The sequence below is a fragment of the Scyliorhinus canicula genome, chromosome 1 (assembly GCF_902713615.1).
Source record: "Scyliorhinus canicula chromosome 1, sScyCan1.1, whole genome shotgun sequence".
NCBI classification, from domain to species: domain Eukaryota; kingdom Metazoa; phylum Chordata; class Chondrichthyes; order Carcharhiniformes; family Scyliorhinidae; genus Scyliorhinus; species Scyliorhinus canicula.
In genome coordinates, this window is record NC_052146.1 from 190,019,084 (window position 1) to 190,044,334 (window position 25,251).

General features: G+C 49.9%; 1 protein-coding gene across 2 annotated transcripts in view; it reads right to left on the reverse strand.

Moving 5' to 3' along the window:
* Positions 1–650: 650 nt before the first annotated feature.
* iyd (iodotyrosine deiodinase) overlaps positions 651–25,251 on the reverse strand; it is an 87,522-nt gene continuing 62,921 nt past the window's right edge. The window contains exon 6 of one of the 2 annotated variants that reach the window (XM_038805035.1): positions 651–1,310. The gene's annotated coding sequence lies outside the window, so the exon portion shown is untranslated. Of the gene's footprint in view, positions 1,326–25,251 lie in introns of both variants that reach the window. The other variant, XM_038805018.1, reaches the window with a different exon arrangement.

Consider the following 25,251-nt stretch of genomic DNA (forward strand, 5'->3'; position numbering starts at 1 on the left):
GCGCATAACGTCACCTCTCATATCTGATTAAAAAACGCCCCGGTTTCAATAGGTGTTACCTCCACTTCCTGCTTTTGAATCGCTTAATTTTCCAATTGTCCCCAGCTCATAACTTTGCCTTTGATTTTGATTTCAAATTATGTCTCCCATAGACAGGTCGTCTCCAATTTTCTTTTAATTGACTTGATGTCCATAGAATTTTACACTTTAGAATTTACACCAAATTCGACTGAGCATCTTCCATCCTTTCCAGCTGTTTACTAAGAGTTTATTTCAATTAAGGTGTGAGACTTTGCTTTTAGCTGTATGCTAAAATTGAACTGAAAGACCTGCCTGTTTTAAACATTCGTCAATTGAAACTCTCATTCATGCCTTTCCAGATACTTCCTGAGACAGTTACATTCCATGAAGGTGTGAGCCATTGTTTTAGCTTACCACATGAAACCTGTGTGTTTGATAATCTGCATTTTACAATCCTGCTCTTTGCAGCTGCTATTAACCTTTTGTGGGATCTTTCCCTGTACCCTCTCAGACCAGATATTGCCAGACTTCCATGTTTCAAATGACACATTTTTCTGTATTTTCAAGAACAGGTCTCTGTTAGTTGTGGCCCTGCACTATGTGGTGACAGGGTTCATGGGATTGTGCACTACCTGAGCAGTCAGGGGTGGGGCTGCTTTCCTTTCTGGGTTTTATCTTGAGTGCATGCTCCATGCACACAGCGATGGGCAGTTTCATTTAACTCCTGCCAATCGGGGCCATTTCCCTGATCTAGCTGGGGTCCAAATGTATCTTGGAAACTGTTTTGTACTGAGAGCAGGGATTGCAGGTCTGCAATTTGCTTTTGGCATTTGGTGTGGTCCACCAAACTCTGCCTTTGTTCCGTGGTGGAACTGTGGAGTGCTCGTAGGGCTGCCTTTAATCCTGACATTGCATCTTTAATTGTTCAACTTGAAGTTCTGTCTCTTCCCTTACCAATACCATGCGTTGCGTGCCTTGGTAGGCCTTATCGTACTGAAAGCTGCTTAGATGAGCGAGACAAGATTGCCAAGCCAATCAAATAACTGAAAATGAAAATTACGGTAAACATTTTACAGATCTTAATATTTATATGCGTGCTTCACATGTGATGCGTGGATCCAACTTTTCTTTCCTTTTACCTTTACAGCGGATTGGGTGATGAGAAGGATTGTGAATGGTCTTTCCCACTTCAATCCTAGGGGTTCTTTTTGCAGCTTTTTGACGTACACTTCTTCACCGGGCACCAGGTCGAGCCCACCTTCTGGAAGATCTCCCCACGCGGCTAACACCTGTTGAGAGCAGAACTAACAGCATTTGTTAGATTTTGGCAATAAGTCAGCAAAGTATAACTCATTAAAAGACAGTCTACTTTGCAAATCAATAGTTCCTGGCAGAGACATTGGTCTGCCTGTGATGATTTCAAATGGACTCAGGCTTGTTCTGTTTTGTATAGCTCTAATACTGCATAATACTATTGGCAAAGCTTGAACCCAGTTCATGCCTTCCTGGCTGTACTTAGAGTCTTTCTTTCAAAGTTCGATTCATACGTTCCACTTGTCTTGATGATTGTGGATGATAACAACAGTGTAAATTTCAGTCAATGTTTAATAGTCTACAGACTTCCTTACAAACAGCACCTGTAAAGTGGGATCCATTGTCTGACTCAATGCTAGCTGGTACTCCCCATCTGGGGATAAAGTCTTTGCATAGCACTTTGGCTGTATGGGCAGCTGTCCCTCTTCTAGCTGGAGCAGCTTCCACCCATTTAGAGAATGTATCCACTATTGCAAGGACGTCATTGAACATTTGGCATTTAGGAAGTGTGATGTAATCTACCTGTATATCCTGGAATGGTCCTGTGGGAGCAGGAGCTCCTGATTGAGGCATTGATGTTATGGGTCCCAAGTTATTCTTTTGAAAGGTTACACAATGGTTTGCTACTAATTGTGCATGTTTCTTGAATCCTTCCCACACCAACTTTTATGGAATCGATCCATCATTTGTTGAGGTGATATGTGTCCCCATGAATGAACTTGTTGAGCTAAGAAGGGCATTAGTGATTGTGGTGTGACTGGTTTACAAGTTTGAACTTCTCTCCAAATGTCATCATCAAATGGTTGAATACCTGATTCTAACCATGTCCATTTTTCTTCCATTGTACAATCATTCTGCATTTCACTTAAATCATGTAATAAGGTGGTTACTCCCAATTTGTAAATGTGACTGGATTCCTGATGCCTTTGAGAGGCACAAAGGGAGGCAACTTCCCTTGCTGCTTGGTCCGCAAGAGCATTTCCTCTTGCTTCCATAGTGTCCTCATGAGCATGGGCTTTACATTTTAGAACTGATACTTCTTTTGGTAAGGCCATAGCTTCTGGAAGATCTCGTACTTCCTTTCCATTTTGGATAGGTTACCTGCTCTTGTGAAAAATCCTCTTTTTCTCCACAGATGGCCAAAATCATGTACTACTCCAAAACCATACCTGGAGTCAGTATAGATGTCAGCAGTTTTATCTCTTTCCACATGACATGCTTCTGTTAGTGCCTTTAATTCAGTCTGCTGAGCTGATGTTCCTGGGGGCAAACTTCCTTCAGCTAATACTTCGTATGGGCTTGTGACTGCCCACTCAGCTTTTCTGATACCCTTGTCAATAAAAGAGGAACCATCAGTAAATAGGATTTAATCTGGGTTCTGTAGTGGCTCTTCTTCTACTAAGCATACTTCTTCCATTCCCTCTATTATTTTCACACAATCTTGCCCTTCTCCCTCCCCTCCCCTTTGTTCCTCAGGAAGTGAGAGAAAAGATGATGGGTTTACAGGACTGGCTTTGTGAAAGGATAGGATGGGAGCTTCCAAAATTGCTGTCCATCTAGTCCATCTAGCTGATGTAACTTGTGACACTCGGTTCATGGATAGTAGAGAATGGACTGAGTGTGGACATTTAATGGTTAGCTTTTGGTCTAAGACAAGGCTTGATGTTACCATTATAGCTCAACATGTGGCTTCCAAGGCTCGTAAACAACTGCCAGTGCCACATTGTCAAGTTTAAGGGAATAGTACCCAACCGGTCTTAACTGGTAACCATGTTCTTGGGCAAGTACTGCAGTCATGTAACCATCTCTTTCATGAACAAACATTGGACCTTTTTCAAATTTAGAAATGATTGCTTCTGTTCTGAATTGAGATTAACTGGATCCTTTGATTTTCTGTTTCCTTTTAAAAGATCATTCGATGGCTGGGATAACTGAGTGTCAGAATCAATCCAATTTCTGTTAAAATTAAAGAGTCCCAAAAAGGATCTTACTTCCTGTACAGTTGAGGGTTGTTTAGCTGCTTTGATGGCAGCTGTTCTGTCCTGAGTAAGTTCCCTTTATCCTTTGGATATTTTCTGACCTATGTGGACAACATCTTCTTGGGAAATCTGGGGCGCGATTCTCCCAATGGGAGACTGAGTGCCGACGCCGGAGTGAAACCGGGAGTGTTTCACTCCGGCATCGGAGGCCGCTCCTCGCCCCCTATTCTCCTACCCCCCCCCTCCCCCCCCCCCCCCCCCCTGGGGGCTAGGAGCGGCGGTGCGTGAATCCCAAGCGCCCGGCCTTAACGCTTGTGTCAAAGCGGCGCACCGGGAATGACACGGCCAGCGGTGCCGAAGTGACATCAGCCGCGCATGCGCAGGTTGGCCGGTTCCAACCCGCGCATGTGCGGTTGCCATCTTCCCCTCCGCTGCCCCGCAAGACATGGCGGCTTGATCGTGCGGGGCGGCGGAGAGAAAAGAGTGCGTCATTTACAGACGCCAGCCCGATGATCGGTGGGCACCGATCGCGGGTCAGACACCTCCTGAGCACGCCCATGGTGCCCGATCCTCCCTCCGCCCCCCACAGGCCCCACACTCACCTGTCGCGCTCTGTTCACGCTGGCAGCAACCAGGTGTGGTTGGCGCCGGTGTGAACCGGTTGGGTTCGGCAGGCCGCTCGGCCCATCCGGGACGGGGAATCGCCGGTCACCCTGAGAAACGGCGAGTGCCGATTCTCCGAGCGGCCTGTCGAAAAACACAACACGCCATTTTTGGGGGGGTGGGAGAATCGCGGGGGATGCCAGTGCGGTGTGGCGTGATTCGCCCCTGGGCTTTGGCAAAGCTACCTTTGTGACCATTAGTACTGAGGTTTTCAGGACCACGCGTAGATCTTTCACATGATCATCTTAATTGATGGAGGCTATCAGAAAATCATCTACATACTAGATAATGATGGAGGCAGATCAGGCAGTTGCCTGAGATGATTCTGTAGAACCATGTGGTAAACAGTTGGGCTATTGTGAAAACCTTGCGGCAGTCTAGTCCATGTGTACCGTTGTTGATTAGCTGTAAAAGCAAACCATGGTTGTTCCAGTGAAGCGCAACGCAAACTGGTGGAACAACATATCTTCCGGTTAGGCACACTACAGCCTTCCGGTCTCAACATCGAATTCAACAACGTCAGATGATCACCCCACCTCAACCCAATTTTTTTCATTTCATTTTAACTGTCTTTTACCATTTCTTTCTTTCTTAATATAAAAATGTAATTCCCCCCCCCCCCCCCCCCCAATCTTATCCACCTTTCCTGCACCTTTTTCCTCTTTGCTTCCCCCTTCCCCTCCACCCACACCGACAGTCTATCCTCTGATGTTAGTTTCCCTGCTGTTTGCCCTTTCACATCTTTTGTCCTCTCTGGGGACTGCCATTAATACTCTTTCCCCTTGGTATTAGCACCCGGTTTCCCTTGGTTTCTGTGGCGATGAACCATCTTTGATTCCTACTCCACAGTATAAATATTTCCAACTTTCTCTGTCTGTTAGCTTTGAGAAAGAGTCATCGGATTCGAAACGTTAGCTCTTTTCTCTCCCTACAGATGCTGCCAGACTTGTTGAGATTTTCCAGCATTTTCCCTTTTGTTTCATGGTTGTACTTGTTTAGCTCATGGTACTGACGAGAAACCATTTGCCATATCAATGACTGAAAACCATTGATGGTCAGGAGTTAAAGAGTTAAAGATTGTAGATGGATCTGCCACTCAAGGAGCTTTCCTGACAATGAATTGATTTGCTCTTCTGTAGTCAATAGTAAGGTGCCATGTGACATTAGACATTAGCCTTTTTTACCGGCCATACAGGGCTGTTTGTTGAGCTGTGAATGCGCACTAAAATACCCCTTTCTTTAAGTTCTTTTATTGTAGGCAGAATGCCTTGTATTGAAGTTTGATTAATAGGGTATTATTTGGTACAAGGTGGAGCGGATCCCATGAAAGTGACTGGTTCCATTTTCAAAAGGCCACAATCATTTTTCTCTTTTGCCCAAATTGGATGATTTTGTATTTCATCTTTTTTGATGTGTCTAATGGACCAGGTGATTTTTCCATTATTGAAACTCAGTGAAGAATTTAGTTGTGGTAAGATGTCCATACCTAGAAGTGCTTGTGTTACCAGACCTATCCATATTGATGCCATCAGTTGATGTGGTCCAAATTCTAAAAGCAGAGGTTTCGTTTCTGAAGAGTAATAGAATCTCCTGCGGCAAAAGCATTAATTTTTCCTGTGGATAGGGGAAAGAAAGCAGCATTCTGTTCAGTAGCACAGGTAAGTTCAGCTCCAGTGTCAAATAAGAAATTGATATGAATACCTCCCACTCTGAGTGAAATATAGAGTCCATCATTTTTCTGTCCCACGAGTGCATGTAGAGAAAAATGGAGAGAATCATCGAGAGTGGGGTCCAGTCATTTTTTGAATTATCATCCAGAGAACATATTTGAGCTGGAGGACAGCTGTTTAATATTTCATTCATAGAATTGTCGTCATCGTGTACGTGCCTACGTGGGTACGGCTCCTCCCTACGTGGGAAAGGCTCCTCCCTTCATGGAAACGGCAGGGAGGGTATAGAATCCCTCTACGCAAGTCTGGGTGTGTCTTGTTGAAACATAACCCAAGGTGTGTCTTGTTTGTGCGCGTTACGTCATTGACCACGAGGTGGAAACGTATTGTCATGAACATTGTCTACTTCATTATCATCTGTTGACTCGATCCGTTGTTTATGATAGCATGTCACCATCCAATGTCCTACTTTACCGCAGAAAAGACATTGTGGTATTTTCTTGCGTGATTTTAATGGAGCTAGGGTACATGTTTGCCCTGACGCTTGTGGTGAAATTGTAGTTACTGCTGATATTCCTGCAGGAGCTGCAACAGCCGCCGCTGGAGCAGTGGGTATCACAGGTTGGATTTGAGCAACGGGTAACACAGGCTGTATTTGGGCAGGTAGCATAGGCTGTATTTGGGCAGGTAGCATAGGCTGTATTTGGGCAGGTAGCATAGGCTGTATTTGGGCAGGTAGCATAGGCTGTATTTGGGCAGTTACCATAGGCTGTATTTGGGCAGGTAGCATAGGCTGTATTTGGGCAGGTAGCATAGGCTGTATTTGGGCAGGTAGCATAGGCTGTATTTGGGCAGGTAGCATAGGCTGTATTTGGGCAGTTACCATAGGCTGTATTTGGGCAGGTACCATAGGCTGTATTTGGGCAGGTAGCATAGGCTGTATTTGGGCAGGTACCATTGGCTGTATTTGAGCAGGTAGCATAGGCTGTATTTGGGCAGGTAGCATAGGCTGTATTTGGGCAGGTACCATAGGCTGTATTTGGGCAGGTACCATTGGCTGTATTTGAGCAGGTAGCATAGGCTGTATTTGGGCAGGTAGCATAGGCTGTACTTGGGCAGGTACCATAGGCTGTATTTAAGCAGGTAGCAAAGGCTGCAATTGGGCAGGTAGCATAGGCTGTATTTGAGCAGGGACCAGAGGCTGTATTTGAGCAGGTAGCATAGGCTGCATTTGGGCAGGTAGCATAGGCTGCATTTGGGCAGGTAGCATAGGCTGTATTTGGGCAGGTAGCATAGGCTGCATTTGAACAGGTACCATAGGCTGTATTTGAGCAGGTAGCATAGGCTGCATTTGAGCAGGTAGCATAGGCTGCATTTGGGCAGGTACCATAGGCTGCATTTGGGCAGGTAGCATAGGCTGCATTTGGGCAGGTAGCATAGGCTGTATTTGAGCAGGTACTAGAGGCTGCAATGGAGCAGGTACTAGAGGCTGCAATGGAGCAGGTACCATAGGCTGTATTTGAGCAGGTACCATAGGCTGTATTTGGGCAGGGTCCATAGGCTGTATTTGAGCAGGTACCATAGGCTGCAATTGAGCAGGTACCATAGGCTGCATTTGAGCAGGTACCATAGGCTGCATTTGAGCAGGTACCATAGGCTGCAATTGAGCAGGTACCATAGGCTGCATTTGGACAGGTACCATAGGCTGTATTTGGGCAGGTAGCATAGGCTGTATTTGAGCAGGTAGCATAGGCTGCAATTGGGCAGGTACCATAGGCTGCATTTGGGCAGGTACCATAGGCTGCATTTGGGCAGGTACCATAGGCTGTATTTGGGCAGGTAGCATAGGCTGTATTTGAGCAGGTAGCATAGGCTGCAATTGGGCAGGTACCATAGGCTGCATTTGGGCAGGTACCATAGGCTGCATTTGGGCAGGTAGCATAGGCTGCAATTGAGCAGGTAGCATAGGCTGCATTTGGGCAGGTACCATAGGCTGTATTTGGGCAGGTAGCATAGGCTGTATTTGGGCAGGTACCATAGGCTGTATTTGGGCAGGTAGCATAGGCTGCAATTGGGCAGGTACCATAGGCTGCATTTGGGCAGGTAGCATAGGCTGCAATTGAGCAGGTAGCATAGGCTGCATTTGAGCAGGTAGCATAGGCTGCATTTGGGCAGGTACTATAGGCTGTATTTGGGCAGGTATCATAGGCTGTATTTGAGCAGGTACCATAGGCTGTATTTGGGCAGGTATCATAGGCTGTATTTGAGCAGGTAGCATAGGCTGCATTTGGGCAGGTAGCATAGGCTGCATTTGGGCAGGTAGCATAGGCTGCATTTGGGCAGGTACCATAGGCTGTATTTGGGCAGGTAGCATAGGCTGCAATTGGGCAGGTAGCATAGGCTGTATTTGAGCAGGTACTAGAGGCTGCAATGGAGCAGGTACTAGAGGCTGCAATGGAGCAGGTACCATAGGCTGTATTTGAGCAGGTACCATAGGCTGTATTTGGGCAGGTACCATAGGCTGTATTTGGGCAGGTAGCATAGGCTGTATTTGAGCAGGTAGCATAGGCTGCAATTGGGCAGGTACCATAGGCTGCATTTGGGCAGGTACCATAGGCTGCATTTGGGCAGGTACCATAGGCTGTATTTGGGCAGGTAGCATAGGCTGTATTTGAGCAGGTAGCATAGGCTGCAATTGGGCAGGTACCATAGGCTGCATTTGGGCAGGTACCATAGGCTGCATTTGGGCAGGTAGCATAGGCTGCAATTGAGCAGGTAGCATAGGCTGCATTTGGGCAGGTACCATAGGCTGTATTTGGGCAGGTAGCATAGGCTGTATTTGGGCAGGTACCATAGGCTGTATTTGGGCAGGTAGCATAGGCTGCAATTGGGCAGGTACCATAGGCTGCATTTGGGCAGGTAGCATAGGCTGCAATTGAGCAGGTAGCATAGGCTGCATTTGAGCAGGTAGCATAGGCTGCATTTGGGCAGGTACTATAGGCTGTATTTGGGCAGGTATCATAGGCTGTATTTGAGCAGGTACCATAGGCTGTATTTGGGCAGGTATCATAGGCTGTATTTGAGCAGGTAGCATAGGCTGCATTTGGGCAGGTAGCATAGGCTGCATTTGGGCAGGTAGCATAGGCTGCATTTGGGCAGGTACCATAGGCTGTATTTGGGCAGGTAGCATAGGCTGCAATTGGGCAGGTAGCATAGGCTGTATTTGAGCAGGTACTAGAGGCTGCAATGGAGCAGGTACTAGAGGCTGCAATGGAGCAGGTACCATAGGCTGTATTTGAGCAGGTACCATAGGCTGTATTTGGGCAGGGTCCATAGGCTGCATTTGAGCAGGTACCATAGGCTGCAATTGAACAGGTACCATAGGCTGCATTTGGGCAGGTACCATAGGCTGTATTCGGGCAGGTAGCATAGGCTGCAATTGGGCAGGTACCATAGGCTGCATTTGGGCAGGTAGCATAGGCTGCAATTGAGCAGGTAGCATAGGCTGCATTTGGGCAGGTACCATAGGCTGTATTTGGGCAGGTAGCATAGGCTGCAATTGAGCAGGTAGCATAGGCTGCAATTGAGCAGGTACCATAGGCTGCATTTGAGCAGGTACCATAGGCTGCAATTGAGCAGTTACCATAGGCTGCATTTGGGCAGGTACCATAGGCTGTATTTGGGCAGGTAGCATAGGCTGCATTTGGGCAGGTAGCATAGGCTGCAATTGAGCAGGTAGCATAGGCTGCATTTGGGCAGGTACCATAGGCTGCAATTGAGCAGGTACCATAGGCTGCATTTGAGCAGGTACCATAGGCTGCAATTGAGCAGGTACCATAGGCTGCATTTGGGCAGGTACCATAGGCTGTATTTGGGCAGATAGCATAGGCTGCATTTGGGCAGGTAGCATAGGCTGTATTTGGGCAGGTACCATAGGCTGCATTTGGGCAGGTACCATAGGCTGTATTTGAGCAGGTACCATAGGCTGCATTTGGGCAGGTACCATAGGCTGTATTTGGGCAGGTAGCATAGGCTGCATTTGGGAAGGTAGCATAGGCTGCATTTGAGCAGGTACCATAGGCTGCATTTGGGCAGGTACCATAGGCTGCATTTGGGCAGGTAGCATAGGCTGTATTTGGGCAGGTAGCATAGGCTGTATTTGGGCAGGTACCATAGGCTGTATTTGGGCAGGTACCATAGGCTGTATTTGAGCAGGTACCATAGGCTGCATTTGGGCAGGTAGCATAGGCTGTATTTGGGCAGATACCATAGGCTGTATTTGGGCAGGTACCATAGGCTGCATTTGGGCAGGTAGCATAGGCTGTATTTGGGCAGGTACCATAGGCTGTATTTGAACAGGTACCATAGGCTGTATTTGAGCAGGTACCATAGGCTGTATTTGAGCAGGTAGCATAGGCTGCATTTGGGCAGGTAGCATAGGCTGCATTTGGGCAGGTACCATAGGCTGTATTTGAGCAGGTACTAGAGGCTGCAATGGAGCAGGTACCATAGGCTGTATTTGAGCAGGTACCATAGGCTGCAATTGAGCAGGTACCATAGGCTGCAATTGAGCAGGTACCCTAGGCTGTATTTGAGCAGGTAGCATAGGCTGCATTTGGGCAGGTACCAGAGGCTGCATTTGGGCAGGTAGCATAGGCTGCAATTGAGCAGGTAGCATAGGCTGCATTTGGGCAGGTACCATAGGCTGCAATTGAGCAGGTACCATAGGCTGCATTTGGACAGGTACCATAGGCTGTATTTGGGCAGGTAGCATAGGCTGTATTTGGGCAGGTAGCAAAGGCTGCAATTGGGCAGGTACCATAGGCTGTATTTGGGCAGGTAGCATAGGCTGTATTTGGGCAGGTAGCATAGGCTGCATTTGGGCAGGTAGCATAGGCTGCATTTGAACAGGTACCATTGGCTGCATTTGGGCAGGTAGCATAGGCTGCATTTGGGCAGGTAGCATAGGCTGCATTTGGGCAGGTAGCATAGGCTGTATTTGAGCAGGTACTAGAGGCTGCAATGGAGCAGGTACTAGAGGCTGCAATGGAGCAGGTACCATAGGCTGTATTTGAGCAGGTACCATAGGCTGTATTTGGGCAGAGTCCATAGGCTGTATTTGAGCAGGTACCATAGGCTGCAATTGAGCAGGTACCATAGGCTGCATTTGAGCAGGTACCATAGGCTGCATTTGAGCAGGTACCATAGGCTGCAATTGAGCAGGTACCATAGGCTGCAATTGGGCAGGTACCACAGGCTGCATTTGGGCAGGTAGCATAGGCTGCAATTGAGCAGGTAGCATAGGCTGCATTTGGGCAGGTACCATAGGCTGCAATTGAGCAGGTACCATAGGCTGCATTTGGGCAGGTACCATAGGCTGTATTTGGGCAGGTAGCATAGGCTGCAATTGAGCAGGTAGCATAGGCTGCATTTGGGCAGGTAGCATAGGCTGCAATTAAGCAGGTACCATAGGCTGCATTTGGGCAGGTAGCATAGGCTGTATTTGGGCAGGTACCATAGGCTGTATTTGGGCAGGTAGCATAGGCTGCAATTGGGCAGGTACCATAGGCTGCATTTGGGCAGGTACCATAGGCTGTAAATGGGCAGGTACCATAGGCTGCAAGACTGTGAGGAAAGGATACTTCACTCTTGGAGTGACTTAATGCACAAATGGGGATACGGTCTATTAGAACAACATTTCTTTTTAAATTTTTCCAAATAAGGTGCAATTCATCATTTCCAATCCACCTAACCTGCACATCTTTGGGTTGTGGGGGTGAGACCCACACAGACACGGGGAGAATGTCCAAACTCCACATGGACTGTGACACAGGACCAGGATCAAACCTTGGTCCTCAGTGCCGTGAGGCATCAGTGCTAACCAATGTGCCACCATGCCACCAAAACAAATATTATTATTGACACCATATAAAACTAACTTTAACATGATGCAATAACTAGCTCACAAATACCAGTTAAACAATGCTTAACAATAAAATGAAACACTTTAACTCCGACCTGCTATCTTTTAATCACCAATCAAGAAAAACCCATCTCAGGTCAAAATCCACTTTGAAAGACAGTTCGCAAAAACAGGAATGCTTGCTGTATCGAGATATCCCGGAGAAATTATGTTGAGAGGAAGAGATAATTCAGAAAACAGCCTGCAGATTCTTGGCTCTGTCATTCTACTGTTTAACTTCTCAGCATTTTGCAAAAGCTCCTGTTCTGTTCACAGCAAAATCTAAAACTGAAACTCAACACCTGATGGCTTCAGCCCTTGGCTCCTCCCAGTAACTAAACTATTTCTATCCCACTAACTGGGTTACAAACATTTTACTAAAGTAGCCATAACCCCTCTATTATCTAAACCCAGGGGAACCTGCTTTACATAAATAAAATTTAATTAGTCCTACTTCGATAATCATGGTTGGAATGAATGGTGATCTTACTTTTGTGATGTTTTAATTCATAATAATATTTTTTATTGTCACAAGTATGCTTACATTAACACAGCAATGAAGTTACTGTGAAAAGTTCCCAGTCACTACAGTCCAGCGCCTGTTCGAGTACACAGAAGGAGAATTCAGAATGTCCAATTCACTGAACAGCATGTTTTTCGGGACTTGTGAGAGGAAACCAGAGCACCCAGAGGAAACCCACACAGACACAGGCAGAATGTGCAGACTCCGCACAGACACTGACCCAAGCCGGGAATCGTACCTGGGACCCTGGCACTGTGAAGCAACAGTGCTACCCACTGTGCTACCATGCTGCCTTCTGTCGACCCAGTGTCTGTTTAAAAACATTATTGCAATCGATACATACATACACAAACCCAGGTGTTTAACCATTGCTGCACCAGATACATAGAATACAATATATATCTGAAATTCCTGCATTCATCACAATATAACTGATATATATGACTATACGGTGGAATCTGTGACTAATATATAGCCATCTGGCAATGTAGAATAAAAGAATAGAATCATAGAATACATACAGTGCATAAGGAGGCCATTCAGCCTATTGAGTCTGTACCAACCCTCTGAAAGAGCACACATCCAGACCCACTCCGTCACCCTATTCCCCTAAACCCACCTAACCTTTGGACACTAGGGGCAATTTAGCATCACCACTCCATCTAACCTTCACATATTTGGACTGAGGGAAGAAACCGGAGCTGTGAGGCAGCAGTGCAAACCACTGTGCCACCCCGGTGCATTTGACTAATACTAATCTTAGACCCACTGCTCTCCTTTAAACAGCATGCTCAATTCAATCATATTTTAGTGTCTTTACTCTGAGATCACTAATTAATCCTGTCACATGACACAATCCCAAGTATAATATATTCTGCTGTCTGGTTCCAGAATGAGTTGCTCTAAGAAACGCTCTTCAACATTTCAATGAACTCCTTATCCAGGCTGCTACTGCCAATCTGATTTTCCACTTCTCTGCAGATCAATATCATGCTGTGATTATTTTTATTCCTTTAACACCCAATATTTCTTCTTGTATACTTTATCCTACATTGTGGTTCCTGTTAGTGAGCCTGTAGACCACTCCTTTTAGTGACTTCTTTCCCCGACTATTACACACCTCCACCCAAACCGATTCTACATCCTGAAGTTCTGAACCAAGGTCATCATTAACTATTGCACCAATACCATCCCTGATTAACAGCGCTACCCCTCCACCATCACCTAGCTTCCTATTCTGCTTTAATGTCATAAACCTCTAAATATTCAAAACCCAATGCGTGTCATCCTCAAACCAGGTCTCTGTAATAATTATCAAATCATGTTGATTGACTTCAGTGTGAACTATCAATTCATTTACTTTGTTATGAATGCCGCGGGTACTTGGGTACAGAGCCTTCACTTTGACTTTTTGTTATCTTTGTAACTTCTGGTCTTGATTCTTTGTGAATTATTGGGGTTTATTTTCACTCTGTCCCTCTCGGACCCTCATTTCCCATTTTACTATTTTCCTCCCTTTCGCATTTGATATGCTGCATCTTTCCACATTTAATCCCTTGCCCACTCTGTTTATTTAAATCTCTCATTAATCTCTAGTTATGCAGCTCACTGGAACACTGGCCTCAGCAATGTCCTGGGGTAGACCATCCCAACAGTATGGATCCCACTTTCCCCTGTACTGATGCCAGATTCCCATGAGCTGGAACCCACTTCCTCCACATCTCTGAGCCATTATTCACTTTAATTTTATGTACCCTACTTCAACTTGCTTATGGGTCAGGTGATAACTGAAAGATAATAACCTTTCACGTTCTGCTTTTCAATTTAGCACCTAACTACTCAAATTCTCTATGCAGAAGTTCTTTTCTAGTTCTATTTCTGCTATTGGTACCCAATGGACCATGACAACTGGATCCACTCCCTCCTACTACAAGTTACCCTTTCGCCTTGAACAGACATCCCAAACCTGGGAAATGGGAAGGCAACACAGTCATCTGGACTCTTGCTCTTTACTACAGAGAAGAGTGTAAATCTTCCTCACTCCACTGACCTCTCCTCCCACCACATTCCTTTTTACTTCTGTTACAACACCCTGGCCAATTACGCGATCAATTCCAGCCCCACAGACCCCGCCACCCCAACATAAGTAAATTCACAAATAATTTGGGTTTTCCAAAAATCTTTAACCCTTGACTGCTCCAATGAGTTAGACACCAGATTTGCATGTAAAACAGTAAAAAAAACAGTTTCTTTATAAGAGAGGAAAAGATGAATATATAAAGAAATAACAGGACAATAGTCTACCAATTTACCTGTTCCCAAAACCCCATCCCACCCCTCCACCCAGACTCACACAAGACAAGCTAAGGGGTGGAGAGGATCAGAAAAAAAAGAGGCGAAAGGGAAAAGTTTGAGGGAAAAATTTAGGTCGGCGCATTTCCATCTTTCCGTCACTGGATGGAGGAAGGTACAGGGATTTCAGAACAGAGCACTTCCAGTCACTGGCCACCAGATGGTGCTGTACACAGGATGTTCAGATCAGTGCAATTCTGCTCTTCTACATCCAGGTGGAGTTTTTGCCTCCCTATGAGATTACTACAGCTTTAACGCTGGGATTAGCAGTCATTAACTTGCCTGATTTCTGTCCAAAACTCTGGCTATTTTATCACAAATGTTCTCACCGTAAGCTTCAATTTTGAGTGCCTACCAGTCCTGTGACACACATTTAAATTGTTACCGACCTGTGGAAAATGGCTGGCACTTTCTCATTCCAGAGATCTTGTACGCAGGTCTGTTTTCTCTGTGTATTTTGAATAAGAAAGTTGCCACAGATTTACCAAGAATGCCTTTTAAAATCATCTGGCAAAGAGAAGGAAGGTGAGAAAGGATCTTTAAGCTCCACACTACCTGGCTTCCTTCAAAGAACTGAAACTCTGCCATTCTCTGCAGAAAACCTGCCATTTTCTTGGAAGTTTCTGACTGGCTCCACCAATCCCAGGCAACAATAGGAGAAGCCTGAGAACTCTACATTCATGGATTGTCTGCTTGCCAAGTCTATTAAATCAACATCACGGGTTCTGTCACAGAGCTTGAAGGGGATGTGCTGGCCTGGTCCATCAGGACCGGGGTGTTCCAGCTCTGCCTAAAATCTGTAGTTTAACAGAAATCCCAAACGGCCCAGTGATGTTGTAGCAGCTAACCAGGAGACTGTAGATCAAGGCAGACAGCAGGATGGGGATATAAAGGCAACACAGCCAAAGGGTTTCACAACAACGTTCTAACATACTTGCCACCTAAAAAAAATTGAAATATCAGGACATGGACGTTTCATTCTGAGGTATGCAAGACACACAACACCCACATATACCTGACTAAACTAACCCCAATACAATCCCCTATCCAGTTTCAGCATTAATAGAAATTTGACATTTCAACACATGTTAAACTACTTAAAACCACATCATTGCCTCCAGGAAATACAGATACGATCTTTACAACAAATGATTGCCAGAATGGCTGTCAGAAAACCCTGGCATTTGGTGTTCTAAATATCACTGTAAATGCAAGTAGTTCAGAAACATCTGGGGTGGCAAGCACAGTTTCATCCTCCAACATTGCTGTCGATTTCCCAGATGCTCGTCTGCATTCTGTGGGCCACAATAGGGTTGCGTATTCATGTAACATGCACACTATGCATCGCTCCTCAGTTTTTTAGTGGTTGTAGTTGAGACAGATGTGTCTTTGGTGGTTCAAAATGTTTGAGGTCCATACCAGGGGTGGTTAACAGAGTGGTCCCTGGGGCTTCCCTTCAACTTCGTCCACACTCCTTTGGTACCTGCTCCAGACCCATCTTTTGTTGTCCCTTATATAACCCGACCGGTCCTTCCTGATTGCCTGATGACTGTTTGCCCACATTTTGAGGGATTCCTACAACTAAATTACAGATAGGATTGTCAACGTGGAATGAAGTAGTGGGTTCACTGTTAATAATTAGACCCCTTTCAACCCCACCAGCCTTACATTCGCTCTTGGTCTTCCCAGAGTCACCGTCAGCAACAAGGACCACTGAGAGGTCAGTCCTCTCAAAGTGGATTGACTTTACAGGCACTTTTCCCTGGGTGGCAACTATTACATCCTCAGTGGGGGTTTCTGAATCACCGCCTACATCTTCACTTACAGAATCAGAGTCTGGGACATCACTGACTCTGGGAACAGTTTGGGTTGTCATCGCCTCTGTGGTTGCAGAATCACCACAGGATTTGCCAACCCTTAACTCCCAAAAAGGATTGCTGGCCAACCACTTCACGTTCCTGGCTATCAACCTCTGCTACCTTAAAAAGATGCAGTAAATCTTCAAAAGGTTGTGGGTCGACCAGCCACTCGATTGGCATCACTCCCAGTCCCTACCGTCCTCGTCCTGACGGACTGACGCTGTGCAGTGAGCCTTCAGGGCAAACCTGCTCTGGGACCTTCTTTCACCTGAAGGGAACGACAATGGGGTTATTGAAAGAGACAATAACAAATTACCTTTTGACAAGTCCAATTCACCTCCCTCCTCCAGGTTACTACCTCCTTTATTAGCTTTGCAACAATTGCTCGCCAGTGGTCCAAGCTGAATTGGCGATGAGTCTACTCGGGAACAACTGTCTATTATTCCTTCATCGTCAGACTCAAGATCAAAGTCAAGACTGTCATCTGACTACCATCACTCTTACAACAACTATTCACCATCACTTCATAACCAGAACTAAGGTTCAAGTCAAAAATTTCCTCTGACTCCTCCTCGCCAACATTCTTGCAAAATAACAGAACATACTGGACAACCTCAGCATGTGTGACAGCAACTGTGGAGAGAAAATGGAGCGAACGCTTCGAGTCGGGATGAATCTTTGTCACAAGCTAAGGGTTGGAGAGATTCATAAAAAATGGGGATTAAAGGGAAATGTTTGAATTGAGTCTTCAAGGCCGTGGTTGCAGCCTCTGGGAATAGATTTGCCCAAGGAATTCAGGTCAGCACAGTTCCATCTTTCCACACCGGATGGAGCTAGGTACAGGGATTTTCAGATCAGCGCAATTCCAATACTCGACCACCAGATGGTGCTGTACACAGGATGTTCAGATCAGTGAAATTCTGATCTTCTACCATCAGATGGAGTTTTCGCCTCCCTGTGAGATTACTACAGCTTGAACTTCGGAATTAGCAGTCTATCACTTGCCTGATTTCTGTGCCAAATGCTGGCTATTTTATCATTGACATTCTCATCTTAAACCTCAATTTTGGGCTCCTCCCAGCCCTGAGACACAGAGTTAGATTGTCACTGACCTGTGGAAAGTGGCTGCCACTTTCTCATTCCAGAGATCTCTTACACAGGTCTGTTTTCTCTTTATCTTTTCAACAAGAAAATGTCCACAGATTTAGCGAGATTGACTTATAAAATCATCTTGCAAAGAGAGAGAAGCAGGGAGAGAACCCTCAAGCTCCTTACTAGTTGGCTTCCTTCAGAGAACTGGGGCAGCAGGGTAGCATGGTGGTTAGCATAAATGCTTCACAGCTCCAGAGTCCCAGGTTCGATTCCCGGCTGGGTCACTGTCTGTGTGGAGTCTGCACGTCCTCCCCCTGTGTGCGTGGGTTTCCTCCGGGTGCTCCGGTTTCCTCCCACAGCCCAAAGCTGTGCGGGTTAGGTGGATTGGCCATGCTAAATTGCCCGTAGTGTCCTACAAAAAGTAAGGTTAAGGGGGGGTTGTTGGGTTACGGGTATAGGGTGGATACGTGGGTTTGAGTAGGGTGATCATGGCCCGGTACAACATCGAGGGCCGTTCTGTGCTGTATTGTTCTATGTTCTAAAGCATGGAAGACTGCAGAAGACCCGCTTTCTCCTTGGAAGTTCCTGACTGGCTCCACCCAGGCCACAATATAAGAAGCAAGAGAATTCTACATTCAGGAATTGGCTGCTTGCCAAGTCTATAAAATCAACATCACAGATTCTGTCACAGAGCCTAAAGGGGATGTCCTGGCCTGGTCCATTAGGACCAGGGTGTTCCAGCTCTGCCTAAAATCTGTAGTTTAACAGAAATCCCAACTGGTGTGGTCATGTTGTAGCAGCTAACCAGGAGATTGTAGATCAATGCAGGCAGCAAGACAAGGCTAAAATGGGAACACAGGACAGACAAATGGTTTTAAAACAATGTCCCAACACTTCCGACCACGTGAATGGCTTTTGTCATAATATACATCCAGGTATATGATGGAGTGCAGACAGGCAGTGATTGACACACAGGATGACCAGTGAGCACACAGAACACAGCAGCCAATCACCAGACAGGACACGGCCACTATAAAGCCAGAGGGCACCAGTTTTCCCGCTCTTTCGGGATCCAGCCTCTGAGACAGACAGAGCTTGTGAGCAGCAGCTAGAACAAACACCATGTGGTAGTCAGTTAGTCTGGTCAGGTTAGCCTCAGGTCTCCAGTCAAGTCAGCATAGTGTCAGCCCACAGTTGAGAATGTATTATAGTTAGTTGTTCAATAAAATCGTGTTGCATCTCTTCAAATGTTGGAAGCCTGCCTCTCTCTACACTGCATCAAACACAGTCCACATAGACCCAGCTTACCCAACACATCAGCTTCCTGTACCACAATGCCATGGTATGTTTGTTCATACACCCTGCAGCCCCACGCTCATCTGAACAAGCTGAGAGAACATCAAACCTATTGGAAAACTACAATGGCTGGCATTCCAACATCCTCCCCTCTGGGTCCCCTTACCTGCCTCACATTGACAGCCCCTGACCACTGACCAAATCAGAAGCCCCAACCCTAAGGGTGTGACTGCGTGCTGGTACGAAGCACCCAGGTAATGTTCCCCCTCCCCGATGCATTGCACTACCAGTAAACATTCCAATACTGTTAAAACAATACAGTACTTACAACACTGATCAAACTTATAGTTTCTGGCCAGGCGGCGGCGGCAGCAGCAGGAGCAGCGGCAGGAGAGGCCCAGGCGGCGGCAGCCCGGAGCGGCGTCTACATCCCCCCCCCCCCCCAAAGGGCCGGAGCGGAGCGGCGTCCAGACCCCCCCCCCCCCCCCCAAGGAGCGGAGCGGAGCGGCGTCCAGACCCCCCCCCCCCAGGAGCGGAGCGGCGTCCAGACCCCCCCCCCCGCTCCGCTCCGCTCCTGGGGGGGGGGGGGGGTCAGACCCCCCCCCCCCCCCCCCCAAGGAGCGGAGCGGCGTCCATACCCCCACCCCCCCAAGGAGCGGAGCGGAGTCTACCCCCCCCCCCCCAAGGGCCGGAGCGGCGTCTACCCCCCCCCCCCCCCGGGCCGGAGCGGAGTCTCTCCCCCCCCCCCCAGCAGGCCCGGAGCGAGTCTCCACATACACCCCCCACCCCCCCCAAAAAAAAACCGGCAGCAGCCACCACGTGGCAAGAACAAAGGACTGGACAGACTCCTCTCACTCTCTCTCTCTCCTGCGTGAGAGAGGTAGAGGAAAAGTGAGGGGGGGAGAAAAAAAAAAGGACTTTTATTTTTAAAAAAGAACACTGTTAAAGAGAAAGAGGGAGGGATATATATATTATTTTCTCTTTCTCTACACCCACTCCCATCAAAGCAAGCCCACCTGAGCGGAGTTGCATAAAAGGAGGTGGGAGAAAATAATTAATAAACAGCAGCCACCACGTGGCAAGAACAAAGGACTGGACAGACTCCTCTCACTCTCTCTCTCTCCTGCGTGAGCGTCCAGACCCCCCCCCCCCAAGGAGTGGAGCGGAGTCCATACCCCCCCCCCCCCAAAGGGCCGGAGCGGAGCGGCGTCCAGACCCCCCCCCCCCCCCAAGGAGCGGAGCGGCGTCCAGACCCCCCCCCCCCCAGGAGCGGAGCGGAGCGGCGTCCAGACCCCCCCCCCCCCAAGGAGCGGAACGGAGCGGCGTCCAGACCCCCCCCCCCCAAGGAGCGGAGCGGAGCGGCGTCCAGACCCCCCCCCCCCAAGGAGTGGAGCGGAGTCCATACCCCCCCCCCCCCCCCCCCAAGGAGCGGAGCGGAGCGGAGTCCATACCCCCCCCCCCCAAGGGCCGGAGCGGCGTCTACCCCCCCCCCCCCCAGGGCCGGAGCGGCGTCTACCCCCCCCCCAAGGGCCGGAGCGGCGTCTACCCCCCCCCCCCCAGGGCCGGAGCGGAGTCTCTCCCCCCCCCCCAGCAGGCCCGGAGCGAGTCTCCACATACACCCCCCACCCCCCCCAAAAAAAAAACCGGCAGCAGCCACCACGTGGCAAGAACAAAGGACTGGACAGACTCCTCTCACTCTCTCTCTCTCCTGCGTGAGCGTCCAGACCCCCCCCCCCAAGGAGTGGAGCGGAGTCCATACCCCCCCCCCCCCGAAGGGCCGGAGCGGAGCGGCGTCCAGACCCCCCCCCCCCAAGGAGCGGAGCGGCGTCCAGACCCCCCCCCCCCCAAGGAGCGGAGCGGAGCGGCGTCCAGACCCCCCCCCCCAAGGAGCGGAGCGGAGCGGCGTCCAGACCCCCCCCAAGGAGTGGAGCGGAGTCCATACCCCCCCCCCCCCCCCAAGGAGCGGAGCGGAGCGGAGTCCATACCCCACCCCCCCCCAAGGAGCGGAGCGGAGTCCATACCCCCCCCCCCCGAAGGGCCGGAGCGGAGCGGCGTCCAGACCCACCCCCCCCAAGGAGCGGAGCGGAGCGGCGTCCAGACCCCCCCCCCCAAGGAGCGGAGCGGAGCGGCGTCCAGACCCCCCCCCCCCAAGGAGTGGAGCGGAGTCCATACCCCCCCCCCCCCCAAGGAGCGGAGCGGAGCGGAGTCCATACCCCACCCCCCCCCCAAGGAGCGGAGCGCGTCCATACCCCCACCTCCCCAAGGAGCGGAGCGGAGTCTACCACCCCCCCCCAAGGGCTGGAGCGGCGTCTACCCCCCCCAAGGGCCGGAGCGGCGTCTACCCCCCCCCCCAAGGAGCGGAGCGGCGTCCATACCCCCCCCCCCAAGGAGCGGAGCGGCGTCCATACCCCCCCAAGGGCCGGAGCGGCGTCTACCCCCCCCAGGGCCGGAGCGGCGTCTACCCCCCCCCCAAGGGCCGGAGCGGCGTCTACCCCCCACCCCCAGGGCCGGAGCGGCGTCTACCCCCCCCCCCCCAAGGGCCGGAGCGGCGTCTACCCCCCCCCCCAGGGCCGGAGCGGAGTCTCTCCCCCCCCCCCAGCAGGCCCGGAGCGGAGTCTCCACATACACCCCCCACCCCCCCCAAAAAAAAACCGGCAACAGCCACCACGTGGCAAGAACAAAGGACTGGACAGACTCCTCTCACTCTCTCTCTCTCCTGCGTGAGAGAGGTAGAGGAAAAGTGAGGGGGGGAGAAAAAAAAAAGGACTTTTATTTTTAAAAAAGAACACTGTTAAAGAGAAAGAGGGAGGGATATATATATTATTTTCTCTTTCTCTACACCCACTCCCATCAAAGCAAGCCCACCTGAGGGGAGTTGCATAAAAGTAGGTGGGAGAAAATAATTAATAAACAAATAAATAAAATAAAAATCGGGCATCGAAAAAGGGGGAACAGAAAAACAAGGGGAGAAGAAAAGATGAAAGGGAAGGGGGAGAAAAAAACACCAGAAGGGAGCCAAGGGAAAGGGGGCACCAAAAGCAGGCGGGACAAAAGGCAAGCCAGCTCACGCGAGCGGATTAGCACACGAAGCAGCGGGACGGATGTACCGCCGCATCAAAAAGAGCCGGACAGACAGGTGCCCTCTCCCCTGGGGTTAGAGGGGGGCGTGAATTGGAAGGAAGCCTTTACTGAGGTGGTGAGGGAGCAGCTGCAGGCAATCAAGGCAGAGTTGAAAGCAGACGCAGAGGCCGCAGCACAGGCAGCAGTGACCAGGGCCATGTCAGGGGTGCAGCAGGCTCTGACCAGATTGGAGGAGAAAGTGGAAGCTCAAGGGAAGAAACTGGAAGCTCAAGGGGGGAAACTGGAAGCCCATGAGGCAACCATTAAGGAGCTAGAGAAAGCAGCGACAGACATGAGCGACCGGGTCACGGCCCTAGAAAGGGAAGTGGCGAGTCTGGGCGCAACGCAGGGGAGCCTGAAGGGCAGGGTAGACGACCAAGAAAACAGCTCGAGAAGGCAAAATGTTAGGATAGTGGGCCTGCCAGAGGGGACCAAGGGTAGAAACCCCACAAAATACGTGGCTGCAATGCTGGGCAACTTAGTGGGCAAGAAAGCTTTCCCCACCCCACCGGATCTGGACAGAGCACATCGGTCGCTGCGCCCGAAGCCCAAGGAAGGGGATCAACCGAGAGCAGTCATAGCCAAACTGCACCGGTACCGGGATAGGGAGGCAATCCTGCGCTGGGCCAAGGAAAATAGAGCCAGCAAATGGGACGGGCACACCATCCGAATATATGAAGACCTTGGAGTGGATATATCTAAGAAACGGGCTGAGTTTAACAGAGCGAAAGTGGCTCTCTACAGGAACAAAGTGCGTTTTGGTATGCTGTACCCAGCGAAGCTCTGGGTCACATACCAAAACAAGGAATATTTCTTTACAGCCCCTGCTGAGGCGAATAGATTCGTCGAGGAGCACGGGCTGGAAGAACAGCAGGGGGGGTAGGGACGAGAGGCCCCTGGCAAGGAGCAACGACACGCCAATGGGTAGGATGGGGTAAGAGCAGGCAGAAAACCGTAGAGGCCAGGTAGAGGAGAAGCGAGACAACAACCTCCGAGAGGGGAGCCACCGTAATAGCAGGAAAGCTAGCGCCGGGGGCACGCAACAAAGCAGGGCCGCAGCGCACCCCCAACAGGGGGGAAGGCGCCAGGCAGGGGAGGGGGGAGATCACCCACCAAAGTCGGGAGAGCAAACGGGGACAGGAATAGGGTATAGAGGAGCAAAGGAGGGGTATACAGGGGAGGAGGGTAGAGGGAGAGACCAGGCGGGGGCACACAGGGAGGGGAAAGGTAGGGTCAAAGGGACAAACGAGGCCAGGAAAGGAACAGGGCTACAAAGTACCACAACCAAGGGCTCGGAACAAGGAACCGCTGCAAGCACCCACCCTGTACGGTCTGTGGGCGAAGGGGCCCCCCAGAGTGCAGGGGACTACCCGCGTGGCGGACACACAGTGGACGGCCATGGCGGGTGCCCCCAGGACAAGGGGAAACCCCGGAGCGCAGAGACCCGAACGCATGGGGAGAGCAGTGGTAGCGGCCATCCTGGACGGCCCCCTAACAAAGGGAAACCCCGGAGGGCAGGGGCTCGTCCACCAGACAAACATGGTTAATCCCACAGGAACGAGGGGGCAGAAGCCCCCCACCAGGATAATCACCTGGAACGTAAGGGGACTTAACGGCCCAGTGAAGAGATCCAGAGTCCTCACCCACCTCAGAAATATGAGGGCCGACATAGTCTTCCTCCAAGAGACGCATCTGAGGGAGCAGGGCCAACTGCGGGTAAGAAAGGGCTGGGTGGGACAAACCTACCATTCCTGCTATGGGACAAGGGCCAGGGGGGTGGCGATACTGATCGGCAAGAGGACAATGTTTAGGGCGACAAAGACGGTTACAGACCCAGGGGGCGATATGTCATGGTCAGCGGGGCCCTGGATGGGGCGCCGGTAGTCCTAGTCAACGTGTACGCGCCCAACTGGGACGACACAAGCTTCATCCAAAAGACCATGGCAGAAATCCTGGACATAGCGACGCATCGACTAATCATGGGGGGGGACTTCAACTGTGTACAGGACCCAAAGACGGACAGATCAAACCCCAAAACGGGGAAAACCTCAAACATGGCAAGGGAACTCGGTCACTTTATGGAGCAGATGGGAGCTGTGGACCCCTGGAGGTTCGCCCACCCGGGGGAGAAAGAATTCTCCTTCTTCTCCCCAGTACACAACGTGTTCTCCAGAATTGACTTCTTTGTGGTGGGGAAAACGGTGCTTCCAGGGATAGACAAGGTGGAATACTCCGCAATTGTGATATCCTACCACGCCCCACACTACATGGACGTGCGGCTGGAGACGGGAAGGGCCCAGCGCCCCACATGGAGGTTGGACGGTGCCTTACTAGCTGACAAGGCCTTCAGCGAAAGGATAGCGCGGGCCATAGCGGAGTACACGGAGAACAACCAAAACAGGGAGGTATCATCCTCCACGTTCTGGGAAGCGCTTAAGGCCGTAATAAGAGGGGAAATCATTGCCTTCAAAGCGCAAAGAGATAGGGAGGAAAGGGTGGCTGGGCAGAAGCTGGTCGACTCCATACTGGAGGTAGACCGTAAATACTCCGAGGCCCCGACCGTAGAGCTCCTGGCGGAGAGAAAAGAACTACAAAGGAACTTTGACCTGCTCTCCACCAGGAAAGCAGTGCACCAACTCCGCCAGGTACGCGGGGCCCTGTACGAACACGGAGACAAAGCCAGCCGCCTGTTGGCACACCAGCTGAGAAAGCAGGCAGCCACCAGAGAAATTGGGCAAATCAGGGGTACCAGAGGCATGTTGGAAACAGAACCAGAGAGGATTAACAAAACCTTCAAGGCCTTCTACCAAGAGCTGTACACCTCAGAGCCCCCAACGGGGAAGGCTGGGATGAACCGGTTCCTTGATGGACTGCTCATACCAGTTATGGGAGAGGGAAGGAAACGGGACCTGGAAGCACCACTAGCACTGGGAGAGATCATGGACAGTATCAGCTCCATGCAGACGGGGAAGGCGCCGGGACCGGACGGATTCCCGGCGGACTTCTACAAAAAATTTGCGACAGCTCTGGCCCCGCACATGCGGGAGATGTTCACAGACTCGCTAGCTAGGGGCACACTGCCACCCACGTTAGCACAGGCCTCAATCTCGCTGATACCTAAGAAAGACAAAGACCCAACGGAATGTGGGTCATACAGACCCATATCTCTGCTGAACGCAGATGCCAAAATACTGGCCAAAATCCTAGCCAAAAGGCTAGAAGACTGTGTACCTGAGGTGGTCACAGAGGACCAGACGGGCTTCGTCAAAGGTAGACAGCTCACCTCGAACATCAGGCGCCTGCTGAACGTGATAATGACCCCCTCCGGGGAGAGAACACAAGAGGTGATCGTCTCCCTGGACGCAGAAAAGGCCTTCGACAGAGTCAAATGGAAATACCT